This window comes from Lytechinus pictus, chromosome 13, assembly GCF_037042905.1.
Source record: "Lytechinus pictus isolate F3 Inbred chromosome 13, Lp3.0, whole genome shotgun sequence".
In the NCBI taxonomy this organism is placed as follows: domain Eukaryota; kingdom Metazoa; phylum Echinodermata; class Echinoidea; order Temnopleuroida; family Toxopneustidae; genus Lytechinus; species Lytechinus pictus.
In genome coordinates, this window is record NC_087257.1 from 3,922,152 (window position 1) to 3,943,353 (window position 21,202).

At 36.6% G+C, this 21,202-nt stretch overlaps 1 long non-coding RNA gene across 1 annotated transcript; it reads left to right on the forward strand.

Moving 5' to 3' along the window:
- Window positions 1-3,882: 3,882 nt before the first annotated feature.
- LOC129271581 (uncharacterized) lies at window positions 3,883-9,724 on the forward strand. The gene is made up of 5 exons (XR_010295546.1): window positions 3,883-3,977; window positions 5,236-5,332; window positions 6,088-6,247; window positions 7,320-7,603; window positions 7,989-9,724. It is a non-coding gene; the product is annotated as an uncharacterized LOC129271581 (long non-coding RNA).
- The last annotated feature ends 11,478 nt before the right edge of the window (window positions 9,725-21,202 follow it).

Sequence of the window (21,202 nt, forward strand, 5' to 3'; positions counted from 1 at the left end):
ATTCTTTCACGGATCCTTGAAATGAGAGAGTATTCAGATTCACACGCGAGTTTCTGGGCAGATCGTTTCTGATATGATACGTATCTGATTATCTGCCATACGTGACCGATTTGCATATCTGTTGGTTTCAATCCTTTCATGAGTATATAAATTATTGTAAAAGCATATTTAACAATTGTGAAATCTATCTCTGAAAACGGGTTTCCTTTTTGTGGCACGCACCGTATTGATTTTGCGATACCGCTGTAATGCTTCTGATGTCCCTTTGACATAAGAAATTGTGACCTCATTTTTGCTGGATTGAAGAGGGTCGTTAACACTTTTGTTTTGTTGCTGCGACAGTTGACTGTTGCCTTCCCTCTTAAACGCCTAGTCTGGATAACCACATCTTTCGACTGGAAACCGATTCAGGACACCCGCTTGGAAGATGGTTTTCTAGCGTTACATTCGATCACCCGAAAGTGGTTTTCAAAACCACTTCACGTAAAGCCGTCTTGTTGCTATGGAAACACTCTCAGTGGGGTGACATGTTTCGCACGAAATTTGAAACCGCAGCGTAGGCATTGCACCATTCCACACACATATACCGTGTTTACACTTAATCGGCTTTTGCATCGGCTCGCGGTTCTGAACCGCGAGCCGATGCAGAATCGGCTTTTTCATAGCGTGTAAACGCGATTAACTTGCATCGGCTCGCGGTTCAGAACCGGCAATTTTGCACCACCAAAGTAGTAGGTTCAGAACCGCGAGCCGATACAGAATCTGCTTTTTTACTACGTGTAAACAGAAAGCCGATTCTGCATCGGCAATTGGTGCGCATTTCATTTACTTTACCATCGTGACGTAATTGTAAGCGCACGGATCCAGCGTTATCTTTATTATGACGTATATTGTTGTAGTGCGTATCATTTCAGGTTTTGCATCGGCTCATGCACGGTTCTGAACCGCGAGCTGTAACAGCGTGTAAACGCAGTGCAAGCTAAACCAAAAGCCGATCAAGTGTAAACACGGTAAGTGTGTAGAGTAGCGCGCTTGAAATGTGCGAAGATCGCTTCCCGAAAAATGGTTGTGTTCTCACTTACGCCTAAAGCAGTTTAACAAGGCAAAGCGATCTTCAAAACTACATCGCGAGGTGGTTTTCTGAATCGGTTTGGAAGATCGCTTCCAAGACCGCTTTGGCCGTTCTCGTTACACGTTAAACTAGTTTCCACTAATTAAAACTAATTCCCAGTAAACTAGTTTTGGTAAGGTAGTGAGAACGATTTTCCTCCTCTGCAAGGTCACATCCTGAGTGGTAATAGATCTAGCTATATCCATAAGGGTGCAGATAATACAAATTTTTGGTGAAGAGGGTGGTAGGACTTGAAATTAAGGTACTCGACAGTGCGGGCAGCTTTCCTATAGACGACGAGTTTGGTAGTACCATCCGGTTCTTTACAAATTTCAGGGTCGAGGAAATAGGTTTAGATGGATTTTTCCTGCTCGACTTCGACGTCTACTTGGTTGAGATGAGAAGGTAATTTGTCCAAGCTGTTCTTGTTTGTAATGGCATTAAGGACGTCATCTACATTTCGCTTCCAGGATCTAGGTTGGATGTCATCATATGAAGCAGTGGCGATGGCTTCCTGTTCTAGATGTTCCATAAGGGTGTTAGCCACAATGGGTGACACGGCAGTCAAACTGGAAGTGGTGGTCAGGGTGAAAGGCTGTAGTACTCTTAACGATGCCGGTGACTGAAATGTTATCTTCTTCACATCTGCGTCATGATTAAGCCTGTCTTCAACGATGGCGATAGATTGCTTTCCGGGGCTGTTGGTGAAAAGACTTTCAGCATCAAAGGAAAGCATCATCTCTCCCTCATCCGGGGTTATATCTTTGAACATTGGCGTAATTCCGGTCCGAGCAGGGGGGGGGGGGGGGGAGCGGGTGGTCATAGAAATATATTGACCTGAAAATTCAAAAATTTGGAGACACCCTACCCCAAGGGCTATATATACGTAAACATAAGGTTACCATCTCCGTTTAAAGGCATATAGCGATTTTTTTCCGGTGGCTATATTGTAATGGATATGTTGTGATATGAAGTGATAAATTACAGTTAATATCAATATGGGAGCGAACGAAACGAGCGAGCAAATTTTCAGCAGTCGGAAGACAGAATTGTGTCCCCCCCCCAAAAAAAAAACTTCTTACAAGTGGCGTGTACTCACATCACTGCTAATTTATACGCAGGCATATACTGTAAATGTTATCATAATACTACCATCTTTCAGTTAAAGGCCTATCACGATGTTGTCGATGCTGGTTATAATAGTAACGGATTTGTTGGAATATAAAGTAGGCCTAATGAATTACGATGAACTTGAATTGCCAGCGAGCGGAGCGAGCTATCAACTTTTCAGTAGTTGGAAGAAAGAGTGATTACCAAAGTCTTCTTTCAAGGGGTGTGTAATTATTGCAGAAATGCAGCGAGTGAGTGTAGTGAACGAACCTAAATGTTGCTTCAGTCGTTTTTAAATGATTTGCATAATAACAGAGAATGATAAGGGTAATTTATCGATAATGTATATATAAGATGATAAGGGAAAATAAATGTAAAGATCAAATAAGAATTTAACAGTCCAGATTTTATTGGATGACAACTAATTTTCTCAAAGGTTGAATGTGAGATGAGATTATGATTATCATGATTAAGGGTGCTGTTTACAATAGCCCTTTTATACAGCACCCTTAATCATGATAATCATAATCTCATTGTGTCATTCCCATCTCACATTCAACCTTTGAGAAAATTAGTTGTCATCCAATAAAATCTGGACTGTTAAATTCTTATTTGATCTTTACATTTATTTTCCCTTATCATCTTAAATATATGCCATCACACGTCACAATCATGACAATATAACTTCACATTTTGAGCAAAATTGGTATTTGAAATATTTATTAGATTATTATGGAATTAATATGATAGAAAATCTATTAACGGATGAAAATGCAAAGTGTATGGGAAATATTGCTGTCCTAACTTGCCTCTGTGTTTCATTAGCGGCATTGACTTGTTCTGTGTCACCAATTCATCGTACACTTAACTTGAAGTATACACCTTTATTTTTTTTACAAATCATCTCCCGCTTCCACAAAGATCCAAAGATATGACCCTCCCCCTGTTCACACCTGTGTATTCATTTGATGTTTTGATTGGTTTATGATCAAAATTATAACTATATCTAAAAGTCATTGGTATCATACGGTTCATAAATTGACGTTTTATAATCATACTCTAATGATGAAGCGGATATAACCATTGCCATAAGCTAAATGTAGGGATTTGTCATGGCTAAAATCTTGTAGGATTAGATTTAGCGATTTTTTTTTGCATATTTAGAATGCAAAATTGGGTCAATTTAAGCAGTTTGACCGCATCTAAAGATGGATCCACGCTTTTACAGTTGCATTGATAATTGTTATTTAAAAAACATATCATTTTAGTCATGAAAAGTGGGGGATGATTGTGCATGCCCTACCCCTCTCCAAAAGTGGGGGGTGGGATATATTCCCCATCCCCCGGGATTTACGCCGGTGTCTTTGAAATCCTCCATGTGATCTTTGGAGGTGAAGACATGGGCCCGAATTCACAAAGGTGGACTAAAGTTATACCCGGGGTATAAAACGCGTCATTTGACGTCATTTTAATCCATGGACTAAAGTTAGCACCTAGGGGCTAACTTTTGCGATTCACAAAGGTCGACTAAAGTTATACCGGGGTATAAAACGCGTCATTTGACGTCACGACTTAGTCAGCTCTTTGGGGTGGACTAAATCGGTGGGTTAAAGTTAGTCCACTGTTTTAACCAATCAGAGTGCAGCATTTCGATTGCGGAAAAGTTTGCTACAAGAAAAAAGTTTTTTGGACAGAGACGAGATTCGGTGTGATCGGCATATCTAAAGCTTCATATTTCACGACTTCGACCGAGATTGTAAGTAAATTACATAATTTTTGGAGCTTAAATCATGACGGAGCCTTCAGTTCCATCTGTAACTATTATTGATAGCTTTAACTTTCCAAAAGGTATACTCGAAAACTTGAAATGGTATCTGAATCATTGTTATCGTCGCGTCTCTAAGCTGCTCAGTCCCAGCCATGTACTTTTGTGTGCGTTCATATCTATGAGCATTGCAGTGCGAGACGCAATTAGCGTACACTACACAGGCCAGGTAGGCGTGATTGAAAGGTCGATACTATTTGCTAGTTATGTCAGGCAGTGATTTTCGATTTCGTGTGATTTTCATGGAATTTTTGTTGTCTACGATACCCCTGCCACTCCTCCTGGCCCTGCCAACACAGCTACTGTGCATCTAATTTTGTCTGAGACTGAAGCAAGGCCAAGGCAAGTCCAGGAGAGCAGCAATACAAATTACAAATAAGTTTTTTTTAAACACTACAATACAGAGCCGATCTAACTCAGACATTCTACTCTGGGCTGGCTTTGTCTTGGCTTGGATAGATGGTCAAGCTATGAAGCTTACCTGGTAGCCATGTTAGAGTTAGTCCTACAACATCGTTGGAGTAAAAAAAAATATTTTAATAAGGGTCAACTCTAACTTAAGGCTAAGCCCTGATTAAATAATTTTTTGAAAAAATATTTAATAAAGATTGGGTTCCACTCACCGCTGTTTACTCCAACAGCTATAAATGAGCTGATTTTACTTTTACTAAAACTAAGTTTTACTGACCTTCGGCATTGCATTTGCGATCACTTATAGATTTACGGTGTCGTCAAAACATTAAAAAATAATGGAAATCCTAGGCCTAATTGATTATTTGAGTAGATCTAACTGAGGTCTAACGTTGAAAATTCTCTCTTTTGGGGGTTATAATAAACTCTACCCCACCCTCTTTGTTTCAATTTTTTTTTTTCACAAGGAGTCCCAATGTTATATTCACATGAGACCACAGACAAGTGCATTTGATCTTCAGTCCTCTACATTTGTAGTAGACCGATAAATATGTTTATTTCTGTCAGGGATATGCTCCCCTGAGATTTCATGTGGCTCCGCAGCATCCCGTCCCACCAAAAAAAAAATCAGAAAATGTTGAACGACTCCTCTGAAACAGCGGATTTTATCAATCTACATTTGTAGCTGCTTTATTATTTTTTTCTTTGATATACCTTGACATTGCAGTATGATTGATGAATAAATATTTTTTTCATTATTTTTTTTCTTCCATATCAGCAACAGACCATACATACTCGGCAGATTGTGCTCAATCAAGACAAAGCAAACATGGCTCACAATTTTGAACTGCTGTGCCGTCTTGCAAGAGAGTGAGGTATGCCTTATCAATTCATATTTAAAAAAAATTAAATGTCATTAAAATGGCCTTTTTTAATAAAATATTATTTCTGGGATTTGAATTCATCATGTAATTGTAAATGTATCATGTGACATGTATGTTACTTTTTCATTCTTGTCATAGTAATTGACAAAAAAGAAGAGGGGGGGGGGGACCTTGCTTGTGTGTTATTAACATATATATTTGTCTACTGGTCACTAGGCTTGTTGATCTCCAATTAATCCTGACATTTTGTTGAATATTTATTTAAAAGAGAGAAAGAAAGCATTGTCAGTCTGATGAATGCCGGGGGGGGGGGGTAGAAAAAAAGGTTTAATGAGACTTTGATGAAGATTCATGAAAATATGTTATTCGAAAGTCACTCGCAAGCAATAACCTCTATTTGTGTAAACAAAGTTCCATAAAATTAGTGCCTTGCCTTCATTATTAAAGCCAATTGAAAGTGATTCAGTAAATCAGTTTTCATAGAAGCATCTCTATGACGTGTGTGGTTTGATCAATGATGATGATCAGCAACAATTGGCAGGTTTTTTTTCTTCACTTTTACAAGTAGGTAAATAGAAAAGCTACTCATGTCAATTAGAATTTTTATCCTATCTTTTTTTAAGGATTTCTGTATAATCTTTCACATTCTGTTCCTCATTTTAAACACTTTTGAATTAAATGAAATTCAAAGAGTAAATTGCCCATTCATGGTGACTCTTAAACACAATCTTTTAACTTCCATGCAGATTCAGCAACACATAGAAAGACCACAGCATGGATTAAGAGACAGGAAGAATCCATTTGAATACTACGAGGATGAACCTCTCAGAGTGGGGTACCAACAGAGAGAACCACACATTGCCTGTCATGTTACAGGTTTTGACAGGACTTTGTTTTATGTCATTGGTGAGTTTTCATGTGCGAACTATAAAGCAGAGGGTAATTGGGGGGGGGGGTCAAATTATGTTCTATGAAAGTGATTTTCCAGGCCAAAAATGATGAGATTTTGATAAAGAACAATTCGACTAGCAAAAACCATCAATATTGGATGGAGAATTATGAATTGATTCAGTTTTAAAGTTTTACATAACTTGGGGGAAACAGTTCTGTGTATCTCATATGCAATATTCATATCCCCACTTGTTCTCTAGTGATCTGAAATCATAATCATTATTTTTTTTCCTCCAGAAATGTAAAAATGGGGTTGACTGCTGATTATATATTTAAGATAGTTATTGCGAGTTCAGAATAATGTAAGGATCAAGGATTGGAAGTATCTAGTCATGAAAATTAAGTTTTATGTTTTGCTTAGCATGCAGATTTTCCATTGAGTAATTGTCGCCAGAGCAAATATCATGGAACCCTTGTACATTCATGTGTGGAAAATGTGTGGATGTGACATCATCAGGCTATTTCTTGCATATTCATGAAAACATGCACATGTTTCACAGAAATAATTAATGCAAAACCTAATATTCATTATTAATCATCCAAATTGTATGATTTTTGTTTCTGCTTTCAGCCAGGAGTACTAGTAACCCCTTACAGGGGAGGGGGAGTGTTGGGGGTATTTCACAGAAAGGTTTTTGTCGGAATGAAACATGTACCCCTTTGGGTTGGAAATAGGTGGGGATTTTATTTTTCTCTCATTTTTTACAATGTAGCAACATTTTTTAATACAAATATGTCATATTCAAGTGGGAAATTATCATGAAGGATGATTTATAACCACCCAAAAAGAAATATTGGTATGTCATTTCAGCTTAACAGAGATATTCTCCATTTTGCATGGATTGTTATTGCAGTAGAGTTTTTTTTTAATGAATCGAAGAAAAATCTCTTTAAGCAGTTCCAGTGCATCATAAACATCAGGTCATAACAGAAGCACAATGTTTGCAAACGTGAATGGTAAAGTATCAATTGGCTTTCATATCAATAAACCAATTACATAACATCACTTATCATTCGATAATTAAAGGTACCTTTTAGAAGATGCAAGCAGACGAAGCAACTATATCACAGTCATCCGTGTGCAGAATCATCAAAGATTTTTCTGAGGCAATAGCAAGGAGTAACAGTCAATGAAGTTTCCGATGACGAGAAATTCAAACCACCCAGCGACAATTTGATGATTGCTACAGGTTTCCAAGAGTCATAGGTGCTATCGATTGGGGCCAATCCACGCCATGTCTGCATCAGGAGTCCTGATGGGGAACAAGCCCTGTACTTAGCAGGAAGAACAGGTCTTCTGTAAATGTATAGGTTGGTATACGCACTCAGTTTTTAATGTGATATTCTCTGTATTCAACACCTACTAGAGGTATGTGATAATGAAGAAAAAATATATTGGCCCCTACTACATACTGTCTTTTATCGAGTTTCAATCTTGTTGTTGGTCAAATTTTCTTGTAATTTTATACTCTTATATGTGAAATAAGACAATTTTAAAGATTTCACTGAAGAAAAAAATATAGATAATCTGCTAACTTTCCTATTGCAGGAGAAATGAAAAATAGAGGAAAAAAAATGCATTTTGCTTATTCAGGTAAAGGAGGTATTAATTGCTTGATCAATGAAGATATATTTGCAGAAAGAATACCGAAGAGCAAATTTTCTAATATTCATTTTGTTTTGATCCTTATTGCAGGTATCCGTTGCTCCCCTCTTTGATGAATTCCTGCCTGCATTCTGTTGTCAATAGAAAAGGACGGTGTGCTACGGGTACAAGCATTCCATTGGATTATCTGTGCATGAAAGTGGACACTTGTGATAAAAAATGGTAGCTTGGTTGTAGTGGCGTACCTAGGATTTTCCACAGGGAGGGCAAAACCGTTCGGCCGAAAAATTTTACAAGTAAAAAAAAAAAAGGTCTTCAATCACAAATAAAGGATTTCGTACCAGAAAAAAAATTGACAAGCAAAAAAAAAAGGTGTTCAAGCTCGTCAGGGGGGCAGGTATACGTCCTTTGCATGGGTTGTGGCTCGTCAGGGGGGGGGGGGGGGGCAGAGTGCCCCCCCCCCGTAGGTACGCTAGTGCTTGGTTGATAGGATGTATTCATGCATTCCGATTTATCATTAGTGATCAAATGACCATCTTGCTTTTTAAAAACCCAAGTTCACAACATTTTTCTTGTTTGATAAAAGGTTTGGGACGTGAATTCCAGGATATAAATGACACATATGATGGGCTAATGTATAAGCAGGGACATGAGAGGTATAAGCAACATTTTTTTCATGCTTAATTAAGTTTGGCATGAGATGGGCTTGGTCTTTCTTATGATTCAAGTCTATTTTATACCAATTTTGTTTTAATCAACAATCAATGTTTTAAGTCTCATGATTTCAATTTCAAAACCTCTTTGTTAATTAAATATTCATTTTTCCTTAGCATTTGCATCTTCTTAATTTATCAAATTTAAATTATAAGATATCATTTTTGCTGAATATCCTTTTTTTCACCTATTTTCATAGGCCCTAAGATACATTTCTGTAGTAAGCACTATAAATACATTGCAAGCTATTATCATTTGTTTGATATTACTATTTTATAGAATCATCTTTTAATTTCTTTCAGAAAGATATTTGACAAATTACTTGTGATATCCATGCTTTAGCTGTAGAGTTTAAAATCTTCATTAAACTTTATTTAATCTGTTGTTTATCTATTTTCATTCAGAGTTTCTGAAAACGTAAACATATCATTTGTATCATTATGTAAAGAATTTCAATCTACCTTAAAAAGTAATGCACTAAATAAACTGCTCTGTCTACTACACATGTACATATAAGTTTTGATTTTAAAGGTCAAGTCCTCCCCAGAAAAAAATTCGATTTGAATTAATAGAAAAAAAATCAACCGAGCATAATGCTGAGAATTTCATCAAAATCCGCGTCGTTTGTAAAATAGGAACGTTATGAAATTTTCAAGTTTGGCTTATTTTTCACAACACAGTTATATGCACAGATCAGTGACATGCAAATGAGACAGTCAATGATGTCCACATGTTCGGGGGGGGGGGGGGGGACTAATCTTGGTTTCACTTGACAATGAAGGGAAAATTTGAATATTTCATCTCGTAGAATTAAAAGAAATAGTTTGCATGCCGACTGGGATGTACATATAAGTTTGTAGTCAAGCAAAACTTTAAAAATGTCATAACTTAATATCTTTACATCAGATTTTGATGAAATTTTCAGTGTTACGCTCGTTGTGTTTTTCTCTTTTTATTCAAATCAACTTTGTGGGGGTGGAGTTGTCCTTTTATATCGTTTTCAAGTAATTGTGTCAGGAGAAAACAAAAATGAAATTCTTTTATCAATTCTGTCCATATGCTGCATGGTTCATCGTTCTTGCAGGAGGCAAAAAATAAATTTATATAAGAAAGTCTTATTTTATTTACTTTCAGATAAAAATTGTGCTAAGGAGAGATTAAGGTTATGTGTAAGACAGGGGTGGTGGTAATGGTATGTTGGTTAAGGTTGTGTATGAAGAAAGTCAAGTGATTGCTTGCTTGTGCAGGAGGATATACTTCAAGAAACTTGTTGTAAGGCATAATGCAAAATTATTTATAATAGAACTTAATTGAGAGAAAAGTATTTGGCACGTTAAGATGCACAATAATGTACATGTGATTGAAGCAAATGAGAAATGAAAGGAGTAAAGGTAGCTACATGTGTCACTGAGAGAATTGCCTGTGGTGTTATATTTATAGCATAAATCTTTGTTTAAAAGTTATTTTATTTTAGGAAATTTAGTCCCTTCAGTTTGAAAGTATAGAGGGCGGACCATGGACCACTGACCATGGAAAAAAGTCCCCCCCCCCCAAAAAAAAAAAAAAAAAAAAAAAAAAAAAAAATATTACCAAGAAAAGAAAGAAAGGTGAAACACATTATTTTCTGAATATTATGTCAAATCTATCACAAAATTGGATATTTGATATTAAAATTTTTAATATTATTCCTTGCTCGCAAGTTTTTATTTTACCTGATATGCCATATTTAGCCCACTGATATTTCCCCAATTTCAAATATATTATTATGATTGGGTGGAATACCCTTTACACTTATCCAGGATTGATAAGTCTTTATTTTTCTGATAAGGAAATTGTGTTTCCTTTAAGGAAAAAAATACTGCAAGCATGGTGAATAGCTTGACCCCCCCCCCTCCAAAGCAAACTGGAGTATATAGGTTAAGGTTGGGAATAATGCGATTGCAAGAGTGACCAGTGAGTGTGGAGGAGCTACTAATGAGTATCTCAGCTCCTTTTAGAGATGTTGGTAGAACTGACGTATAGAATAGGGAGGGGGGGGGGCTTGGGGCTCTTGCCCCCCCCCCAAAAAAAAAAAAAAAAAAAAAATTCACGACCAAGAAAAAGATAAAAGAAACGAGGGTGAAATAAAATATTTTTTGATATTATGTGAAAATCTAACACAAACTAGGATTTTAATGTCAATTTAAAAAAAATTTTGCTCGCTTAATTTTTTTTTTTAAATCAATTTATCGAGATACACCATATAAAAAGACAAGAATAAATAAATGAATTGAAAATATTACTATACTTCGAATGGGAAAGTCAATTCTGAGGGAAAGGAAAAGAGGCACGCTTGTGGACGTTACGCGAGATCAGATCAAGGTCATGTCGCTTCACCCCACGCGACGCTGGCCCCCACCATTTACCAAGTACATAACCCAAACAAAGATTCAATTCCATATTTCCATTTTCTATCAAAGCTAGCTCCGGGCAAAGTTCCACCGGACTTCGATAAGGTAGGTAGGATTATACAATCAGATTGGTTATGATTTAATTCAAACAAATGTGCACTTGATCTAGATGTAATTGGCGTGTAACGTTAGATTTATTTTTCCGTAGATCTAAGGAACTTCCTCAGGCCTAAAACGCAGTTACGGCACGCTATTATAGGCCTAGATCCACGTCTAACTGCACATAATACGATGGCGATCGATCTGGACTTCATATTAGACCAAAAAGGCAAAAGAAAAAAACAACTTTGGTCTCTGTCATTGTTCCGCTGGACTCCGTTGCCTCCACTAACCAATTGAGAAATAAGAAATTGAAAAAAAATGTGTAAAACCCCCTCGAAAAAGCCGGCTGCTGCAGCTGTCTTCACGTTGCAGTGCACATACCGCACGGTACCGTACATTGACGGAGTTTGAACTTCTCGATACGGTACGATGCAGCAGGCGCAGTCGAGCTATATAGCTCGCACGCAGGCAGCGCTAACGTTAGTCCGAACCTAAGTTGGTAAATATTAACAAACAAGTAATGACAATGTTCGTTGTCAACACCTCATTGCTAAGAAATTCAAGTTCATGCTGCTGATACATGATTTTGGGGTTGAGTTCTGCTTCCTAACTCATGTGATGCAATGGTAGGCGACATTTCATATGCCCTAGCAGACGAAACTCTCAAATACGGCACTGAGCATGCTCAGTACTGCTTTATTACACTGAGCATGCTCAGTGCAGTGTTATAATAGTATGCTAGCTTCAGTCCATGATTTAATCCATGGACTAAAGTTATCACCGGGGTATAACTCAGAAGTGGACTAACTTTAGCACCGGGTGCTAAAGTTAGTCCATGGATTAGTTAGTCCACCGTTTGTGAATAGCGCGGTGGACTAACTTTATACCCCGGTATTAGTTAACCCCCGACTAAATTTAACCCCGGTATAACTTTAGTCGACCTTTGTGAATTCGGGCCAGTGTGATCAGGCTTTCCAACAAGAGGAGACAAAATGTCGGCCAGAGGTCTTGAAGTGTTATCTCCTATATATAGATCCTAAGAAGGTTGGCCTTGCTGCTGTTGAGATTGCGAACTGCATGTTCTGTCGCTACTCTGAAGTCTTCAACGGGTGGTTCCTTGTGTGTGACAGCGAAACCAATTCCCTTTTCAGACCCTTCTTCTCGTCGGAGGACGTCGTGCTGCATTTAATAGCAACAGTGGCAGCTGCGACGAAGGTATGACGAAGCTTAAAGCCTATCAAGCGAAAGCTCCCCCCCCCCACCAGGTAAATTTTCCTGATTGTATAAAAAAGAACGTTTTTTCTACACACCAATCATATGATCCTTTTCACTGATCAAGGATCCCTCAATTTAAAATTAATGTGAAGTGAACTTAATTGTAAGAACGATTCATATTTCACTTGTTACAGGGAAAGAAACTCATTAGAAAGGAAGTCAATTTTGAGGGGAGAGTATATTATATGTTTACCGACTTTAATGCCATAAGGAATCTAAATGGTGCTGTGGGGCCGGGGGCTTTGTTTGCTTTTATGAAAGCTTAGGAAAGCACCTTTTAGATGTTTCACAACATACATTCTTCAATATTTGTATGTTTAAAATGTCTTATTAGTATATCATCCAGCCTATATACCTGTATACCATAATAAGGAAATAATCACCGTTGAGCAAACTATATAACTAACGAGGCAAGCTATCTTCCTGAAGCGAAGCTGAGGAAAGATAGCTCATACATCCGGCTTGCCGAGGATACTTAGATCGACCTTACTTGCGACTGGATCAAGTGTGTGTGTGTGCGTGCGTGCGATAAGGACGTACAGTATAATTTAGAGAAAAGGTCACCAGCTGTTCGTAAAAAACCTTCGTACACTCTAAAAAAAAAGAGTAAAAATTTACTCAATATTGGGTAGAAAGGGAACAAGATCTTGTTTGCTGTATAATTTTTTCCCCTCATTTTGGGTAAAATGCAAGTTTAAAGGGTAAATTTCATTGGAACATTGCGTAAATTTTACAAAGTAGTTGGTATAATTTTACCCAGCAAACATGCATTTTCCCATTTTACCTTATATTGGGTAAACTGTTTTTAGAGTTTAGCTTACGAACAACTATATTTATCATATTTTATGAGACACCCTCCAGTAATGGTTTCGAAACACACCCCATCAGAGGCCTACCCAAATATACTAACTTTAGATATTATTATCACTTTTTAGGATATTTGTTCGATCTCACTCAGTCCTTCACGAAAGTCTTCATGATCATCGGGTTCTTACACTCCATCATGGCTGGTTATCTCGCAGTCGTAACGTTTTTCATCCAGAGACGGCGATAGGATGGCTTATCTTACGAAATGGAGATATGGATCCTAAGCAAGTGACTGGCGGAAAACTATTACGTGTGTTACGATACTGCAACAAATAACAGTAAAAATATAGTTTAAAATTAGATTTCCTTTTTTTTATTACAGGAAATACATGTAGATCAATAAAAAAAACAGAAAAAACCATCTTACATGTCTTGAAGAGTTAGATGTGCAATCCAAGGTTATGATATAAATCCAAATAAAATCCAAGTCAGTTGGCGAAGATTCCTTTAATTAAAGTTCAAAATGATGGCGATGATGAAATTGATGTTGAAGCACGATGAATAACAAGAGTCACTGTAACGAGTTGAAATGTCTGTGAAGACGATGTTGATGATGACAAACAGTCAATTTCAGCAATCCATGGGTTGAAAAGCGTTCATTAAAACAGGTTGAAGGTCTCGATGAGAACTGAGAATTACTCTCTCAAAGTAACTGCAAACAGTTCATTGATGGCGTGCAAATAATTCCACAGAAGATAAATGTTGCATTCCATTTGGAAATAAACTATGCTCTGACATAAAGTCTGGTGTGAAACTCGTGAGTTCTGATCTGATGTGATATGATGATGTCCTTGAAGAAACTGCCAGCTTATATACAAATTATTCACTATTCTGGAAGCTTCTAGTATTGTCTACAAACAGAACATTCTGCCAATTTCTAGAGCAGTCTAATTTTAGAAGACTCTTGAATGACCTCAGTGAAATTAACAATGTAAACAACATAGTTAATCCTATTGTTGTTTTCACTGCCACTAGCAGTCTATTGTCTGTCTAAGTACATTCCAGAAATAACAAAGATTATTCTATCGCATTAAATAGCATGCCTAATAAAGCTTTACTGAGACATTCTGGAATATTCTTAATCATTATAAATTATGCTATGAATATCCTTAAAAAGAAAATAACTAAATAAATTAATGTAATTGCTCTTACAATTCTTATATATCATTTTAATTCTTGAACTATCATTGTAAATGTAAAAAGATTGAAAAAGGAAACAAATGAATTGAATTGTAAATTGAAATTGAATATATCGTTTATTAAGGACGTTCACCAGATATGTTTGTGTGCATAGCTATCTGCGCATATTTTACGCCATGCGCGTTGACGTCACAATAAGTGAGCAATCAGCTACAGGTATCAGCTGATTTTTCTAAGCAGCTGCAGCTGCACAGCAAAACTTGATGTGTTAGTTTACGAAGCTGTCAGCTGAAAAATAATATGTGGACCATTTTTTAAACGTCTTTACCTCTTCAGAATACTTTCCTTTGCAGTGCTGAAAAGTATGACGAATATGACATCGAGTTTGATTAAATAGGAAAATGATGTAGAATTTTCCCTTTTGAAGACACAAGCATTTTGACGTTTTTTTTTTACTTTTAAAAACACATTTGCTCCAACAAAAGTGCTGATATTTTGAAAACTGGCACATGAACCCCCAACTTTTAATGTTCAAACCTCTTTAGTGTACCTTTTCCTACAACCATGCAACATTTTGTGAAAATGACACCGGTTTTAAATAAAGTGCAGCATTTATTGTACTTCTTAAATTTGTTATATAAATTTCATTTTTTTTAGATAAGTTTTTTGCCACCTTTCACATCTTATGTTTAAAATAGACGGTGCTAGTACTCTTTAAAGAGCAAACGAAAAACGAATATGAGTGAATGCTTTATTTTGAGTATATCATTTGAACTATAATGTAAAATTTGGTGAAATTTAGATGGATTTTGACTGAGTAATAAAGGTCTACACTCAACGTTGTGATCTCGTGGGGTTTAAAAACGCGAAATTATTTTTATTGCGTATTACTCGAGACCTTGCAAATGGGTGAACTTCAAAGCTCGATAGCAGAAAATCAAGCACATGTACCCATGTTCATTTTTGCATATTTGGAATAATTTGGTGCTAAAGTAACTCTGTACACAATTTAGTGAAAATGACATGGATTTCATTTTAATTGTGGAACGTCCGTAACCCAACAAGAACGATGCTAATGAAATGTTCTATTGACCGTTCCATAAAATACGAATGTTTTTTGTCACTATCGTGCTGATATTACGGACGTGACATTTGACATATTTAAAAAGTGATCAATGCACCTTGAAATAGTGGGGTTTTTCAATTTTCTTTTTTACGTTGAATGAATCATTTGTTTAAAGTACAATATGTTTGTTTTATTGATGACAAAATAATTTAATTTGATTTAAACCACAATGAAAATTTCTTTCATTCTCGATAAAGTTGTGACATCAATGTTTCAATTTTTTGTTAAAAAGAATCATTTTATTATCAACTGCGAGCAAAGCCTTTGAAATTAAAGCTTACGTAATAATACAATCATATTAAAATAGTAAGGAGCCTAAGATTAAATCATGTAATACTCCATATATTGCACGGTTGATGATGCAGATTTGAAATTAAGATATTGGCGCTTATTATCTAATTAGTATGTACATTACGATAGCCTTAAGTATTAGTCTAATTGGAAATGGAGGTTACCGTGCACCATCCAGGGCCGTAGCCAGAAGCATTTTGTTGGGGGGGTGTACCAGCTAAATTTGCCAACTAAATTTGGAGTGACAGCGCCAACGTGAGCACAGGGGGAGTCTGGTGGGGATGTGCCCCCCCTACAATAATCACATGCTAAAAGATTTTGAATTATTAGAATTGAATTTGTTATTTTTAATGGACCTTCTGTGCAAGATGTCTCAACTAAAATTTTAAGAGTGCTACTGCTAACAGTGGCGTACCGTGGGTCACGGCATGGGGGGGGGGGCACCAGCAAAAATTTTGAGTCATTAAGTGGGCGCGCGAAGCGCGCTCAATTGCCAGGTATACTGACCTAATAGAGACATTTTAAGGACTGTGCCATTAAACGGATATGTATCTTAGTGATCAAATAATGCGAGCGCGAAGCGCGAGCTGAAAATGTTTGATATTTAGTCGTAAGGGACATTATACGCAAAGTTTTGTAATCATGATACGTACCTGTCTCACAAAACAAACAATGCGAGCGCGAAGCGCGAGCTGAATTTTTTTGTATAACTTAACCCTAAAAAGAGACATTTTAAGGACTATCTTTTGGAATTTATGAAGTGCGTACGTATCTCATCATAGTCATCTAATGCGAGCGCCAAGCGCTTGCTGATTTTGTTAGAATTACACTGGCACATGAAGCACTTTTTGTGGTCATTGTAATCATGAACATGATACGTATTTCACTAATGAAATATTGCGGGCGAGAAGCGCGAGCTGACAATTTTTGAAATTCAGACCTGAAGAGGGGCATTCTATGGCTTGTTTGTAGGAATTTATTATTTCACTAATTAAGTGATGCGAGCGCGAAGCGCGAGCTGAAAATTTGTTATAATTAGATCAGAAAAGGGGACCTTTTAAGGACTGTCTTTAGGAATTCGTGCACTGCAAAAACGCCGGTGTTTAACACCAGCCTAACTGTATCTATATCGGTCCACACTAATGCGAACGTAAGCACAGACTGGAAATGTTTTATGAAGGCCTTAAAAGGGGGCAATCACCTTAAGTATATAGTCATGAAAAAAGCATATGTCACTACATAAAACAATAATAACTTGAAGTGCGAGGAGATAATTTTTATGGTCTTAAAATATAACAGGACTATATATCTCACTAGTCAGACAATGCGAGCACCAGGAATGGTGCAACCCCAACCTGCCCCCACTCCCACCCATCCCCACCCCAAGCACATTCTGACACCATAAATTAAAAAAAATCTTTGGCGACAGAATTTAGTAAAAATAACCAAGAACATTTTTGTGTTTTTTGCCAACTGCAAACTTGTAGACAAGTCTTCATGAATTTGCCAACTGCAGAGTTACCAGTTTTTACAAGTCTTGTGTTCTGTTCTTTTCAGATCTGAAACGGGGCAGTACTTGGACATCACTTTGCTGACCAGTAGAGCGTATAGTGTTCTGCCACTTTAAAAGGCCCACTTTATAATTTGCCAACTATCTTTGGCTTTGATTATTCAACTTAAACCTTGGAAATTCATCCCACCCCATATTAATTTACCTAGTCTTACCTCTAATTTTACAAAACTAATGTGTTTGTTAAATCGTCAATAATCGTGGTATAATTTGCAAACTCACAAGCTTGATATTGGGGGAGGACCGGGGGCTTACTTAGTGTGTTATTATAGCTCCATCTGCTTTGTCCTTTGTATTTTGCTGACAAGTAGGGCTCTAAGCCTGGCTACAAGGACTTGGATTTGCCAACTGGTTGTCTTTACTCTATAAGACGTAACCTTCTTCGAAGTTAGTACCCCTATTTTTCTTTCCTGTTTTCCTTCTTTCTTCCTTCCTTTCTTTCTTTCTTTCTTTCTTTCTTTCTTTCTTTCTTTCTTTCTTTCTTTCTTTCTTTCTTTCTTTCTTTCTTTCTTTCTTTCTTTCTTTCTTTCTTTCTTTCTTTCTTTCTTTCTTTCTTTCCCCCCTCTCTCTCTCTCTCTCTCCTTCTTTCTTTTTTCTCTTCCCTTCTTTCCCTCTTTTTCTCCCCTATCCTCCATCTTGCCAACTGGTACATGATTTTGCCGACTGCCATGAATGTTGGGGGGGTGTCACACCCCCCCATACCCCCCCTCTAGCTACGGCCCTGGCACCATCATGATATATATTTTAAACCAACTTTTTTGTATTGCCTGGAGTGTCTAGTTAATGATCGGATCGTCCAGAAAACGATTGCAATGGATTTCTACTATCTAAACCATATAGTGAAAACGTATTCACTTAAGATATTTTTTGAAATTGTGGAAAAAATATGAAAATGATTGATTTTGATGAAATATCTAAGATTGGCGCCAAAATTGCCAATTTAGAGCCCCACGATTTGGCAAAGGGAAGATTAATTAACTAGACACTTCAGGCAATAAAAAGTTGTTAAAAATAGATCATGATAGTACACGGGAACCCCTATTTCCGACTCAAGTATATAGACTTCATCTTTTAATCTAAAACAATCTTTTTTGTTATGATCAAAAGGAATTTGTTTTCCATTTATTATTATCATGTTCTTCTTGCAGAATAAAATAGTTATTAGGTCCACGACAATTCATTTCGCTGTTGTTGCCATAGGCCCATATTCTGAAGTCAGGTTAAATTTAAACTCGGGTTTAAAGTTGTGGTTTTAAGTATGGATAGCCAATTGTTGCATAAATCATTAACGGTAGAGATATCATATTTCAGCTCATTTGGCTCTCAAATCATTCATGATATGTTTAGGAAGTATAAATAGATGATTGTCTTTACCATCGATGAATCAGGAAAGAGCACAGTAAACATAAGAAACATACAACTTAATAAAAAATTTGACACTTTTGGCTTCCCATAATTTTAGCACAGAGTTAGATCGTGGTCTAAGTTAAACCTGACTTCAGAATACGGGCCTTTGTGTTCCAACTGACTGCAGACTAAATATTTTTGTCGCACCAGTCCCTATTGTCATGATTGTATTGACGTTGAAATAAATTCAACTGAAATATACCTTCGCGGCCCCTTGTCAATTGTATACTAGTGAACTCTTATAAATTCGAATACATGCATCAGGCCTATAGCACTATGACAAAAGGGTATATATTTCTATATGATATCCCTTTTGTCAATAACTGATGGACTTTTGATACCAAAAGCAATGGCAAATTCTGGCAAACAAGCCTTTTCCCATGTCGGTGCAGTGAAGCGGAATCGTTTACCGCATGATGTAAGGCAGGCACCTTCTAAACACACATTTACTGCAAGATTCTGGAAAGTGACCCAAAACTAGGTAACACCCCTCATGAAATTCCCTTAGTAAATGATTAACTCACATAATACAGTAAAATATATCTTACATATCTATATTTCTAACCAATTTTAGTATACCAATACAGAATTTCATGTGCCTGACACCATGTGGTTGCTGATTCCACTCCACTGAACTATAATATGTAGATGACAATAAGTTTTATGTGCATGTTCTGTAATTGTTTTCTAATGTATTTTTTGTTATTGTATTACAGGGCCTCTAAGTATAACAGTGTTTGAACCACTGAAAGAGTCACCCTGGTAAAATAAGACGCAATAAATAAAAATAAAAATAACAGGTCGCTGTTTAATGTCGTTAATATATTTTTAGAGTTGATTTTGTTAACATCAAAAGGCAATTTTTCATTTACTGTTGTCGTGTTTTTTTTATGCGGAATAATATATTCATAAAGTGCACGACAATTGATTGCGATTCGGATGCCATAGCGTTCATGCTGACGGCAAACAGAACATTTGTTTGCTGTATCCTATGGTCTATATAGAGGATGCAGTTAGTAGCAATCTTATTATTTATAGTGATGTATTCATAATACTAATAATAATAAGAGGAATATATATATATATATACAGTATATCGCCATCTATCTAGAAATAATGTATTCCGAGGAGCATTGTTTATTATAATTATTATCCCGGCTTTAGCTCCAGCTGCCTTTCAGTGTTTAGTGCATTCAAGGAATTATTGTGGAGCGTTATGGCCCAGTGGATTGGTTCCGGACTGTGAAACAGAGGTTTAAGAGATTAATCGGACGAATCATGCATGAGGAATCAAAGATTGAATTAAAAATGACAATTTCTGAAAGTTGCAAGAGTCGCTTTTCAGATTGTGTAAATACAAAGTTGGGCGAAGGTTGTTTTTGATGAATTTTATGGTGCTAATGCTGTTTTACTATCCATCATTAGCCACTCCACACAAAATTGTAATAACGTAAGTTCATGGTTGAGTGAGCATATTTTATGTGACGTATCAGCATAGGGGAGTTATGGTAGTATCCTCTATAACTCCAACTGATCATGATAATTTAGGAAAATAATGCATTTATTCAATATATAGAGTATAATATTAATTCCTAAGTTTTCAAGTGTGCTCGCTCAACCATGAAAGTGTACTAAGTTCGGAAAGTGTGTGGTGATCAAAATGATGGATGATAAAAACAACAGCAATTAAATAACATTTTAAACTGAATTTGCCCCCATTATTCACTTTATAACCCCTCAAATGAGTCTGTAACAGAAGTGAAATGAGGGTTTGTTTCATGGACGATTTTTGTTACTTATGCCAACAGTTCTTTCATAAAACTTTGTGACAAAATGTCACATGGTACAATTTAAATAAGGAACACGAACACAATGTCATTTACGATCTTTACAAATCAAATTTAATCATAATCAAAATCCAAGTATCCATACACTGCAAAAACTCTGGTGTTGATTTAACACCGGCCCGGAATCTATATATGTCCACACCAGAGAAGTGTTAAACAACACCAGTTTCGTTTTGGTCTAACACCAGATAGGTGTTTATACAACACCAATTAGTATTAAAACAGCATCCGTTTGATTCCACACTGGTGTTGTTTCAATACTTTTCTGGTGTGGACATATATAGATTCTGGGCTGGTGTTAAATCAACACCGGAGTTTTTGCAGTGTACAGCTCACCATAAATGAGATGAATGTCCATCAATATTATATGACACCACATTCGTTGAAATTTTCATGTGCTTCAATGTTTGTCGACGCTACGAAGACACGACAGTGGTTTCAAAACACCAAGCTCTTGGTAATTGTCACGTGGGAGTGACTTTTTTTAATTATTTACCTACTGCTGCTTGACACCAAATAAAGAATACGTAAAACTGATAAATACAGTTATCAAAAAGATTTAATCAGATCTCTTT